Genomic DNA, 14,764 nt, shown 5'->3' with positions numbered 1-14,764 from the left:
TGTTACACTTTCCACCTTCTAATACCATTTCACCCTCACAACACCGCCACAACGACCCCATTAAGTTTTATTCATACTCTCTTATAACGATATGGTTACGTAATGTGTACACATAAACATACGTTATAAACGTCCCCGTTCGTAGTCACTAATTATAACAATATGTTTCTTTTATGCTGCAACATATAGCTATAATCAGCGGTGGAAATATATTTGCAAACGCTGACCGTGTGCGGCTGCCTCTTGTTGGATCATCTGATCAGTCGGAAGTTGCATTTCAGAGGAGAGTAAATGCCTATTCAAAATATAATTACTTTTGGATAGCTCAACATGAGTTTCCTAAGGGACCGTAGTTTATCATGCATTTACCAGTAGAATGTGGCGCGGAGAAAATATTTCGCCGCATACAATTTCCGTCCGATTTCGACGAAAGAATTCGTGACTGTGAACTGTCTATTTGGCAGAAACATAAAGAAAATTAAATAACTTCATGAAGGAGTGAGACATAGATTCTACACTAAATAAATAGTCCATACACCAATTAAATTTAAATCTGAATTTATGGCAATTAATAGATGAACTTACACTACAATGAAGAATTTTAATATGGATGCCGTTTTGACTGGCACTTCTCTTCTCGTAATGACAATAATTCCTTTGACGTTTTCACCTACACGTCGCACAATAAATTTACTGCTATGCAGTATTGCACTTTTACTTTATACTAAAATAATATTATTTTTAACGATAATAATACGGCGGCAAGACATGCGCGTCCGACACAAGTTACAAGAGACAAGAGAAGAATGAGTAACTGTTCATCGAGAATATCTCGTACATAAAAAAAAGAAATGTGTAAAAGTGTTCTTCTTCTGTCGGTTTTTCGCGCCGCGGTTTTCAAAGTCAATAACTCACTGCATCTCTGACGGCGCTTCGACAATAAACAAGTTACCTCACAGGTCGTTCACCTTTTACATTGTCGCAAAATTATTTGCTAACTGTAGCTGTTGCCGAGCTACTGCTTGATTAGTGAATGATTTAAAGTGATAAGGCAATCACATAATGTTGCATTGCCTTCCATGGGAATCTTGGAAATCAAGGAGATTACCAAGATTCACATGTCGCCGTTAACATTATGGGATTGAGTACTTTACAGATTTACATTGATCAAACACAGTATTGCTGTCATTTGATTATTAGGATTACACAAATATGGTGATCTCTCATTCATAGACTAAGACAATTCTTAAGGTAAAGATAAACAAAAAAGTTTAAAAACTAAGACAGTAAATCTACAAAGTTTAAAATGAAGTTTATATGTTATGCTCATTACAGTCTTTTTTTTACAGAGTTCATAACGACCATCTTTGTGGCCTCAAGTCATTGTCCAGAGCTCATAGGCTCTTTGTTCCTGAAAGAAAACACATAGGATTCATCTTTTAATACACACACAATTCTCACACATGGAATTTCTCACACATGTCCATTTTTATACACATATCATTCTCACACATGGAATTTCTCACACGTGTCCATTTTTATACATATATAATTCTCACACATGGAATTTCTCACACATGTCCATTTACCATTGCTCACTAGTTGTCATGATTTTTATGCTTTCACTGTTTGTGTATTTGACAGGTAAGTTAAAATTTGATTCTTCTCCAGGTGAAGCTTATCCCTTGAGGAGTTGGATAACTACTTTGCGTTCTCCGAGTAGAAAACTTTTCATCAGCTCTGGCGGGCGAGTCTCACTCGCACATTACGTACACACGTTACATGTAACAAAAAATATAAATACATATTAGTCTAAGAACTAAGCTTAAATCTAATTTTAGGACTTGGGATTCATAGGAATTTGGCTTTGTCACTATTCGCTTGTGGTTTGGCTGTTCACATTTCATTCACAGGATATAACATTAGCATAGTATGTGATATGTTGTGAACTCATATAAGAGTCTTTTATTTCTGGAGCGGCTTTCATCGAAAGTCCGTTTCGTAGAACTGCAGCGGAAGTGTTGTGCTAGTACATCACTTTAAATTTAACGCCTTTGTTGAGTGGATAGACCTTGGCACTGGCTGATTGTTAGAGCTGAATCGCAACTCGAGGTGCTCACTAGCCTCCTGGCGGTATTTCAGCTTTTCCGTGCACGGTTCAGTGAACACGTTGTGTCGATGACGTTGTGGTATTTTGTGGTTTGCTGAACTGGTGCGGAGGGACGAGGATTACCAGGGAGAGAGACTCCATCGAAACCATCCCTGCCTCCACATTTTCCAGCCGATTTTGAAGCTTTTAAGGTAGGCTAGCGCTCGCACTTTGCAAAGCAGCTAACACACTTGGTTTCCGATGCACTGCACGTAATCACATAACCGCCTTCGGTTACACAACCGGCCTGTCATTGTCCGTCGGCCTATCTGCACGTTTAACACTTTTTATCTTCATCGTGAATGAAATTATCACTTACTTATAACAACGATGCATTGCTTCGTCTCTGTGGCAGACTTCCACAGCATTTAAGCCTTCACTTATACACTAGTATGTACACAATTTTTTTTACAGTTTATAATCAAATAGTTTGTCTCACTTTGAAGCTTGCTAGTTGAAAGCTTTGATTATCATGTCCATTTCAATTTCTGTTACTTTGTTTTTAACTATCTATAACATTTCGCTTTACATTGTTCATCATCTTTCTCTAAGACTAATTATGCTCTTAGTTCACAGTCACACTACATTAGTTTCTCCGATCTGTTAGCAATTATTATTATTGTTATTTTAATTCATTTGAATCGCTCTTTCTATTCATTAGATTTATTAAAGTTATCACTGTCATTTCAACAAAAATTCTCTTTTTACTAGATGTGAGGATCAATCAGTCACAGTTGATCGCCCTCTCACATAAGAACAGAACACCATTCAAGAAAATATTAAAATTCCTTATCGCGATCTCGGTTTGCGTCTTCAAAGAAAAATAAAGACGTTTCAAAACTACCTTTTCCCGATTTCGTTCACGCGTTTCCTTTTGAAAATCGTATGCCAAACCAGCCTTCCACGCATTTCTTAATCTGTGACGTCAAGTCTATGGGACGGGTTTAGGTGGGTTAGGGTATTTACACAAATTCAGAAGAAAGGCATAGGTATAATAGTACATAGAAGAAGAAATCTAGGAAACAACTCCTTGTTCCTTATGACTTAGAAATTAATTTTCCTTTGCGCCGTACGTCTGCATACACGCTGCATTTAAGAACTAGTTGCCTTGTTTTGCCGGCGGTCTTATTCTCGCGTTGACGCCTGCTTGCGCTACACTGCGTTGACCTCTATATATGACCTTAAGTCATCATTGCTTTGGCCTTGTCACTTATGCTCTTATACTTGGTATTTATTTCACTTATGCCTTTGAATGTATCTGACCTGCGTATTGCAATTACAATTAATGCTACTTTGTTTATCTAGCTGAAGGATAGCGCTTTCGTGGTCATGTTGGTTCTTACAAGTAACTCACATGCTTCGTAAACATTACGTTATTTTAATGCAGAGATGAACCTGTTCCAGATTTCTATGTACATTAGAACTTAATCTAGACATAGCTGACTTAGAAACTAGTTACTTGTTTTCCTTTTTAGTGGGATCAGGAACCAATGATTGTCAAGTGACCCTTGTCCTTGACGAAAACAAATTTCATTTCTCGATCATTGCTCCTTGAACTTGAAAAAATTTCTTACATACTATATTTTATTTTCACTTCTTTAGCATTTCATATCGCAGAAGCTGGCTTGTTAGGCACATCCTTCACTTTATATTTCATTTTTCTCTCTCTTAAATATTATCTCCTTAAAACTAAATCTTAAAAACTAGAGTTCTTAGAGTTGATCACTTTCTTTGTTAAACAAGAATTTTTTTATTATTTATCAGCTTGCCTGTACTTAAATTATGGCTCAAGATAACATATTTTAAATTCTCTGCTGTATAGCAAGATAAACTCACTGTCATGTAATTTATTCTAAGCATTTTTTTTTACGAAGTCAGATCAGTTGTCACTTAGTCACTAGCGGCTAACCTTCTCTTGCCATTATAAAGCTTTCCTTTTGACTTATTCTGTAGCATGATATTTTTTAAGATCAGAGTGATGATATAACCCTTTTATTTTTCCATTTGCGGGATCAGAAATCAGATAACAACCTATATGAGACTGCAGGCTTTCTCGACGAATCTTGATGATAAATTCTTCTCGGGTTGACAGCCGAGTCAATGCGTTGTTCTCCAGCAACGTTTCAGCAAGTTTCTGACTTGCTATCTTCAGGCGAAGCTGAAATGTTGCTGGAGAACAACGCATTGACTCGGCTGTCAACCCAAGAAGAATTTATCATCAGATAACAACCTGTGTGCAGTGTACGAAGGATCTCGTAAGGTCCCTCAAAAAGACTTTGCCATTTTAGATTTTTGCGTAAGAGCAACGATGGTTTAAAGTGTGTTTTTAGCAAGACCTTTTCGCCTACTTTATAAGTTAACACCTTATTAATATGTTTGTCATACGCCTTCTTGCGTAAATTGGCTTGGGTGGTCAACGTTGTTAGAGCTTGTCTTATTCTGGCGTCTAAACTAGCGCTTGTGTTGTTACATTTAGGAATTGAATTGACCCATTCATTTTTCTCTTGGTCAGAAGACATCAACTCACTCGGGGTGAAACCAGTAGACAGGTGTGGTAGATTATTCACAATTTCCTCGAAAGGTGACACAAAGTCAACGCAGCGAGTCTGCTGATTTGGTATATAAGTACGAATAAAACGATTAAACTCCTTGAACACCCGCTCCGTCGGGTTCGACTGCGGTCTAAACTTGGAGACAAGGATTTGCCTAATTTGATGACTAGCAAGGAAAAGTCTCCATCTTTTGCAGACAAAGTTACACCCATTGTCTGAGAGGATTGATTCAGGTTTTCCGAATCGAGGAAAGTAGTCACGTTCTAAACGACTGATGATTAGTTGAGTGTTTGCAGATCTCATAGCGCACAATCTCAAATGTTTGGTAAATAAATCAATGAAAGCTACAAGGTACCTTAGTCCTCCACGACCTCGTGGGAGGGGTCCTGCCAAATCTATGCCTACTATTTGTCTAGGTTTCTCTGTGATAATAGGATTCAAAGGCAGTATATTCGAAAGATTAAAAGGTTTTGCTTTTTGACAAATGATACAGTGTTTCAAGAGTTTGTGAATTCTGCTATGAAGGTTAGGGATTTAACAGTACTTTGCTATTTTACGCTTACACTTTTCTGGACCAAAGTGTCCCCACGAAGTATGTGTATACTAGAGTAAGCGTTCTTTATATTCCTGCGGAATGCATACTAGCCAATTTTCTGATGACAGTGATGTTCGGTGGAAAAGAACTTGATTATGCAATTTGTAATATTTGCACATGCAATGAGTAGGATTAGTTTCAAGGATCTGTTTCACACCTCTCCATTTTGGATCAGTTTCCTGCAATTGTACGATCTGGTTACAAAGATCAAGAAAATATTTCCGATGTATTGGATCCTTCATCAAAAGAATTATGTAATTTGACATTTGTTCCAAAAGTTCAGTACTGTCCGAAGAGCCTTCACGCATGCGAGATAGAGCATCCACAATAACGTTATCTTTGCCTTTTATGTTGATTATTTCGAAGTCATATTCCTGTAAGAAAAGACACCACCTCGTTAAGCGAGGATGTAGGAGTTTACACGTCAAAAGAAAACTAAGAGCCGGATGATCAGAATAGACTTTGATTTTCTTGCCATTGATGTAGTAGTTGAATCTCTTGAAAGCCCAAACTACTGCAAGAGCTTCCAACTCAGTAACAGAATAGGATAGTTCAGTTTCTGTAAGAACCCTACTAGCAAAACTAATTACTCTGATGTCTGGTTTTCCATTGGTTTCATGGATCTGGAAGAGACATGCACCTAATCCCTGAAAACTTGCGTCAGATGACACACAAAATTCCTTTTCCCTATCTGCATGATAAAGAATGTTGCTATTTAACAAAGCTTCCTTGATATCGTGGAATGCCTTCTGTCAGTCGTTAGTCCAATTCCACTGAGTATTTTTCTTTAACAATTTCAATAAATCAGGGTTGTTCATTACTTGCTTTGGTAAAAATCTTCTGAAGAATGAAGCGAGTCCAAGATAACCTTTAAGTTGTCGTTTTGAAGATGGGATAGGAAAATTTTTAATTGCACTTAGCTTAGCCGGATCAGGACGGATTCCGTCAGATGAAATGACATGTCCTAAGAATTTTTGCAAGTTGGCAGTGACTCCGTATTCCAGGAATTACTGAAACACTTTCTGTATTAGTTCAACGTGGCCTTCCCAGGTTTTAGTGGCAATTAAAAAATCATAAACGTAGAGAGTGACTTCATCAATAAGATCTGGACCAAGAACATGATCTAAGGCAGAGATGAATACTCCAGAACTAACATTCAATCCAAAAGGCATGACCAGAAATTGATAGGATCTGCCGGCGAAGATAAATGCCGTATGCTTTCGTGAATTAGGATTTAGTCTCACTTGCCAAAATGACATTTTCAAATCTATGCTACTCAAATATTTAATTCCATAAAATCTCTGAAGGTGTTCCTCAATCGCTTCAGGTCTCGTTCGACTGGCACAACAATTTTATTTATGTTTCGTGCGTCAAGTACGAGTCGTACGGTGTTATCCTGTTTCAAAATCGTCAACAAGGGGCTACTAGATGGCGAATTAGAATACTCTATGACTTTCCAGTTCAGCATTTTCTTAATTTTGAAACGTCCCCTTTGAAAAATTATACAAGACTGTGCTTAAACTGAAACACAATATTTTTGGCGCAACGCAATCTGACTTCCAAAAATCCCTACGAAAGAATGGCCCTGACTAACATTAACCTATACGTTTCACAAATCACTTACCTCACAAAAATCTTCGTTACTCAAGCTACTGAAATACAGCGAGCGCCACTACTGCCAGCTAAATAAAAGATTCAAACTACTGAAGGCACTAACTACTGATAGGCATAGTTAGCAAATGAAAGATTTTAATACAGAACAAACAATGTATTTACCTTAATAGTCATAATATATATATCAGTTCATGACACCAATTCTTACAAATTTCAAAACTCCGCCATCTCTTTCCCCACGTCCACCACTGCTGGCGGCTCACCTCCAACTGCGCAACGCTACGCACTGTTAGCATCCAGCTGCCGCTGCCCAACACTACAATGGCAGACAACAATGCAAATCAGCCACTGACTGCACACGGCACAGCCAGTGATTTTCATACAGAGCGCTATGTGGCAGCAGTGTTACCAATAAAAAAACCTAAACAGCCACTTACATAGCCCCCATGCTCCCCACAAAAAATTTTACAAATTGTTTTGGGTGCTGGCCAATAATGATTTGATAAAATTTTTCATAATTACAATAACAAAGATATCAAATGCACACACTTATTGATACAATGTTGGTCAAAAGCTAAAATTTTCTCACAGTCCATTAAGGCAGTCCTGATCGTTCATCACAGTAAAATTGCAGTGTATTTCTCAAAGTCTGAGCAATAAAAGAAATTGCACTTGGAAGTAGTGGATTTCTAAGCAGTCTTGAAGAAGTAGTGTTGTCCTTCCAATGGAAAGACAGTGGTGACTCTTGACATGCTGACACGTAATGGGCCACAACAGAGCAAACCCACAGCAGAGTCAGTCGAAGTTTTGCAGAATATTGGTAGGTTGGTCATCACAGAGCAGACTCATTGTAGTCCTGGTAGAGATTATGGTAGTGGTGGGCCACCAGAGGTACCCACTGCAGTCCATGTAGAAATAATGGTATTGGTGTGAAGGTGCAGACCCACTTCAGTCCTTGTAGACATGGCCAACAGCCATCTGTTGCGACTGTGCAGGTGCACAATCACCCACAAAGAGTCTTGCGGAGAATATAGCAAGTCCATCAACCACCACTTGTGCACGCACAAAGTTTTTGGAATTGTCCTTAGAACCAGCAATGCTGTTAACCTTGCTGAATTATCAACACATGTCCAAACACTAACAGTCCCTACTTCTCACATATTGTCCATATACTATGACCAACAGAAACGTGTGCAGTGGAATGATACTTAATTTGAAGAACTGGTGTCTATACAATTATAAATTTACAACATAAAAATACAATTACAAAGGCACAAAATACATCATTTAAGAACATAAAAATACAGATAACATTTGTAGTAAAACGGGCTTTACAAAAGAATAGAAATAAACATATACATCATTGTTACAGGAATTATGACATAAGTAAATACATAAAAGATCAGAATAACTTTTGAAACATCAACTTCACACATGAGCATTAAAACAAAACAGAATAAATAATGTCTAAGCATATTTACAAAGAAAATAACATAGTATTTGAAAAATTCTAAAACATAAATCTTATTAACTAAACACATATAGACAGGAAAAAGACAAATACAGAAGGGTACATAAACACATAGAAGAATAACACAAGAGGAAAGGACAGGGTTTGTTTTCAGTGTAACATTTGGTACTGCAGTCCAACCCAAAACTTCATTCCATAGATCTTTCGTCATATTTCAACAGTTGTTTCCAGCAAAACAATTCTCTCCAAGCATGCTTTCTGCATTTATATGTTCACATATTTCTTACCTCATTATTTATTTTCCATTATCTTACCTCATCATTTATTTTCAAGAAAATCCTACCTAAAACTGTCGTCCCTAAACCCTACTTATTATTATTCTTATCCTCTTTCAAAATACTTTTTTTGGCCAAACCATTTTCTTATAGCTTCTCAATGCATTTCTTCCAATTCATCGTAACTCGTTCTCTTGTACAGCCTACCACATCTTAAGCTAACTTAAATCTACTGAGCTCGGATGCTTAACTAAGGGACGAGGCAATGCAGCAGCACAAAACAATTAATACAAACAGCAATGACAAAAAATGCAAGTAAGCAAAGCAAGCAGCAATAAATGTAATAACATATATCTAAACATGACAAAGCTGATGCAGAAAAAACTATTACAGTAAAAATGGTTAATACCTATGTCACATCTTAACACTAGAGTGATGCATCACGAGAACATACGCTAGCAGATAAGTTACCAAATCGTTAAAAAAAATTATTTTTGCAATTCCTATGAAGGGAAATGTCTATTTGTGCTCTCTTTTCCAAGAAAGTACATCATAAAATGATTCTTTATTGGGTCTGTATACAGAAAATAGTGATATTAGTACATCTATTAAATTTTATTGTAACCATTGCTGCAGTGCAGATAGAAACTGGATATTAAACAAAATGAGCAATCTCTCAGCTAGAAAGACAATAGATATAAAATGTTTCTCATCATTTCATTTCAGTAAATATCATAAATTAAGAACTCTACAGTGTAATCATGTTTTCAAGTTTGAGGGCGTCGTATTTACGATGCTTTCTACAAAGGAATGTCAATAGCGAGGATAATGGCCTCTTTTTTTTTCTCTCCACCTGTGCCTCTGACAGGCACACACTAATGGCTTTCTTTTGTCAGGTGGTTGTCACGCAGCTGGGTGACCACGACGGATTACGTGCAAGTGGTCACTTAACTGTCTTACCAAAATATTTACGACACCAGTTTCCGCTACAGTGGCAGTCTCATATAAAAAATTTCACAGGTCAAGAATTTGCGTTACACATCTGTAGAAAAAAATCCTATTGTAATACATTCACACATTTACATACATTTCATAACTCTTAAAGTACGATTCTTGGTTTCCAACCACCTTTTTCACAAACCAGAGTCCCTAACCACTACTCATTATTCCTTACCTTATTTGTCGACACATCTTCAATATTTCATCACAACAGATACGTAGCATAATCAAATAAGTCATATAGCATCAGCTTATTGATGATAAACATACCGCAACAGCGTAATACACATCGTCATCATAACATCATAAAAACTCAGCCAAATCTCAAAATCGTCATAGCTTCTTCCAATAATTTCAAAACCTAAAAAAATTCTCTGTTGATGTCAAAAGTGTCATCTACCTCAAACGTACTTTAAAAATCATGATCCCATACCAAATACATCATTCAAACCTCTCATAGTATCACAATGGTTCCGAAAAAATATGAACATTTCACAAAGTACAGACAAAATAGAATTTCATAAGTGTGAAATTATCCAACTGTGTAATTGCGTAAACATGTGTCACTGATGTAATAAAAAAAATGTTTGTCTCTCAGTTAAATGATCAGATAGCTGTGTAATTTATGTGTTAGAGAAATATGGTACCGATGTGTAAAGTTGTATAAGCAAATACCATATTAGCTAGGGCTCCTTGTGCTTGCCAGACACATGGTACACAAAGTAGGGGTGTACCCCCTGAGGATTAATGTAATTATATCCTCAGGTGTTTACAGATTACAGCAATGGAATGAAATGTATCACAGAAAACCTTTGTATCATTGTACTTCAAATATCTTTAAAAATAATTGTTTTAAGTACAAAATTAATCACTCAAATACGTGTACTGTAGAGCTAAACTGTGCGTCTTGTTGTAAGATAATCTCTGTGGAAGTGTCGTTGTTATCGTCCTCCGAAAGGTAATTTCTGCAAAAGTCAGTGTACTTACCTCATGATAAACAAAAGTGAAATGGTTTGCGTATAGATATCTTAGTTATTACGCTTATTGCCGTGATGAAGAAAGTACTGTGCTGCAACGTATTGTTGTGCTACGGAAAAGGCTGTCTCATTGTAGCTATACCACAAAAGTTACTACTAAAACATGTTTTACTTTCCAGAAGAATTCAGAAAAACTGTGCAGATGTAAAACAGATACACCGCGAAAGCAACATTGTAAATTGTCACTCATTAGTAGCGTCGTGATATAATCATGTAGCTGTCACATCTACTAACCACTGTGTCATCTGGTATCTCACAGAAAGTACTTTAAATCCAGAATGTCTTTTCAACTAAACCAAAATGTTGCATTAAAATCTCATTAACAGTATATGTTCTAAGTATGTAAGCCTTATAGTCGTTACGTAATCGTGCAACTAACAAGCAAGAATGTACAAATAACAAGAATGTGTCGTCTGTTCACTATAACAATGCATTTGTAATTTCTGTTTAAAAATGTTCCCTTGGTTCTAGACTGGATAGTTAACTTCAAAACATTGTTGCATGTTAACAGCTTCTCAGTGTGACAAAGCATACTAGAAATGTGAAGTGAAATGTTTTATGGCAAAGACAAAGTTAAAAAGCAGATTATATTTCAATAAACGGTTTTACATGTGAAATGTGGTGCAATCTTTTACTCTTCCTAGTGCTCAGAGTTAACTTGAACGCAATTATCATGTGGTACACGTCGGTAAAGAATACTGGAATTTTTCTCAAGGTTAGCGTCTATGTTATTTTTCTCAGAGCCAGCCGGCGCACGCGGCTGCCTGCGGTGCGAGTCTCTTTGTTGGCGCGCGCCGTTATTGGTATAAGGAGACCTAACTTCTACAAATTCATCTTGTCGAGAGGGCCCTGCCCTGTTTGAAGCTCGCCAGTTCTGATGCATTTCAGGTCTGTCGTTACGATTATATCGTCTGTCGTCATGTCGGTAGATTCCATAGTTTCTTTCTTGTCGGTCACGTGGTGGAGAATTTCTCCCTGAATCGTAACTGCGCGCTGGACCATTGCGTCTAAAGTTATTCTGTCTCCATTGACAATAATTATTTTGGTTCCCATATTGTCTGTTTCTCTGATTGTCTCTGTGATAGTCACTACTGCGGAGAGGTGATCTTTCCCTGTAATTATTATTACTCTGCCAATGGTTGTCATATGGGTGGTGTCTGTTTTCGTCACGATTTGTGTTGTGAGAATAGCCTTGTCGTGTCCAGTTATTATTTCTTTCATCGCGGAATTGCGACGGATGTGACCTGTAATTGTTGTGTTCCTGTTTTCGCGTTCCGCGATTGTCAGTGTCAATTTCTAATTCTTGTAACAGTCCCTGAAAAGCTTCAATGTCGTCTTTGCAACGGCTTGGCAAAATAATCTGTCGTAAATGTTCAGGTAATTTGATTAAGCAAATACGGATGAGTTCTGAGGGGCTGTATGGGTTTGACAGGTACTGATTCTTGTGCAACATGTCTTCAAAATATTTCACAAGACTGGAAGATTCAGATTTTTGGAAATGTTTCATCATTATGAAGCTATATTTTACTCGGTCTTCAGTAGCTTGAGACCAATATGCTGAGAGGAAGGCACGATAACATTCTCCTTCACTGTGACAATCGTGAATGACCGATCGCATTCTTACAGCTGGTTCATTCTCCAAGTAGCCACACATAAATTCTAATCTGTGCTCTAGTGACCAGTTGGGAGGAAAACAATGAGAGAATTGATGGAGCCACGCTTGTGGATGTCGTTGCCAGAATTCTTAAATGTTTTGAATTTACGTGTAGTAGTGAACAGCTTATAGTCAAAATCATCATGTCGGCGAGTCGCATGTCGGTCATTGTTACAACGTTTCGGCGGTTCCATCTCAAAATTCGGTGTACCTTGCCAATTTCTTTCATAATTTTCGAAGTGCCTTGTGTTATTATTTTGTGGCTGTTCCGTATTTCAATGTCCCTCTTTCCGTATTGGAGCGCGAGTGTCCTCTGAAATACGTAATTCTTGTATTACCTGTGTCAGCTGATCTTGTACTTCCCGGATTTCTCTTTAGTGTTGCGTATTAATTTGATTCTGATTTTGTTTGAATTTCCTAATTTGTTCGCACTCTTCTGTGTCATTCAGATCATCATCTACCTTTGCAGATAAGTTAATGAACTGATCCGAAAGTTCGGCTACTTTCTCCGATAGTGTATTTATTTGCTCAGTGTGTTTTTCTGAACCAAATTTTAGAGTGTCCATTTGTGTAGAAATCGTATCTACTGTGTCCTTTATGTTTTCCTGAGTTTTTGCAAGTTGCGTAACCGAATCGGTAGATGCAACTGAGTCAATTTTGGCTTGCAAGGTCTCATGATTTTCATGAACAATAGTTTTCAGTTCTTTTATGGCTGCTTCGTGATTCTGTAATGCATTTTCATGCCGCGAAAAAATAGGTTGAAAATGCTCACAAATTTGTGTTTTTACGTCATTACAGACTTTTTGACATTTCGATTCAATGTTATGTGACTCATTAGTTAAATCTTCACGTGTTTGTTCATGCGTGGTGTCTAACTTTTGAAGCTTTTGTCCCATTGTGTCTAACTTTTGAAGATTTTGTTCCATTGTGTCTAAATTTTGAAGATTTTGTCCCATTGTGTCTAACTTTTGAAGCTTTTGTCCCATTTGTTGCATTAATTGTAATAACAATGCACTGGTGTCTGAAACATGTTCCTCAGTGCTTTTCGGCAGTGAAGTTGCACCGGCAACATTCACATTTTGACAAGAAGAAAATGTGTCTTGACTTATTTTAGAAAACGGCGAGGACCCAAACCCTGAATCTGCAGTATTTGCAGTATTTGTATTCCCGATTCCTGAGGCGAGCTGTTGCTGACCGATCGATCGATAATGCTTCCCGGTTCACTACCTGTTTCACAGTCTACACCATTATTTGACGCCCGCTCCATTTCCCTATGCATAGTTACCAAATTACTACTTACAATGTCTGTTAATTCATTACACAGTGGTGCTGGTAAGCTACGCTCGTCATCACTATTATTTCTCAGTTTACTTTGGAGCCTAGAGCTACGTTTTTCACACGCCATTATTGTCACAATATTTCACACGACAACACAGAAAACCACAATTTGAAAAGCAAAATAAGAGAACACATTAACGTAGCACTGAAAATAATATCTAGTTAATTTCAAGTGTAGCTGCGAAATACTTTGTGCAAATCTACATGCATGCCACAACTGTTTTACTGTACCACAATGAAAAACTACAACTACAGAGGAAATTCTCTCTACAATTACGCGCTAGCAATAAACAAAATCTACACTAATTACACAAACTACAAGAAAAAAATCAGAAGATTCCATTGAGGTATCCTCGGCTAAGGGTCGACATAAGAAACGTCCCCTTTGAAAAATTATACAAGACTGTGCTTAAACTGAAACACAATATTTTTGGCGCAACGCAATCTGACTTCCAAAAATCCCTACGAAAGAATGGCCCTGACTAACATTAACCTATACGTTTCACAAATCACTTACCTCACAAAAATCTTCGTTACTCAAGCTACTGCAATACAGCGCGCGCCACTACTGCCAGCTAAATAAAAGATTCAAACTACTGAAGGCACTAACTACTGATAGGCATAGTTAGCAAATGAAAGATTTTAATACAGAACAAACAATGTATTTACCTTAATAGTCATAATATATATATCAGTTCATGACACCAATTCTTACAAATTTCAAAACTCCGCCCTCTCTCTCCCCACGTCCACCACTGCTGGCGGCTCACCTCCAGGTGCGCAACGCTAGGCGCTGTTAGCATCCAGCTGCCGTTGCTCAACACTACAATGGCAGACAACAATGCAAATCAGCCACAGACTGCACACGGCACAGCCAGTGATTTTCATACAGAGCGCTACGTGGCGGCAGCGTTACCAATAAAAAAAACCTTAACAGCCTACTTACAATTTCATTACGAACTGCTTCCCTTCTTGCATACGGTATGGGATATGTCGTGCGACAGAAAGTTTGGTGCGGCACCACTTCCATAGTATATTCATAGTCTTTTATAATACCGGGTCGTTTTGAAAACACGTTGA

This window comes from Schistocerca gregaria, chromosome 5 (genome assembly GCF_023897955.1).
Source record: "Schistocerca gregaria isolate iqSchGreg1 chromosome 5, iqSchGreg1.2, whole genome shotgun sequence".
In the NCBI taxonomy this organism is placed as follows: Eukaryota; Metazoa; Arthropoda; class Insecta; order Orthoptera; family Acrididae; genus Schistocerca; species Schistocerca gregaria.
The sequence above is the reverse complement of the archived record's forward strand: the minus strand, read 5'-3'. Positions refer to the sequence as shown.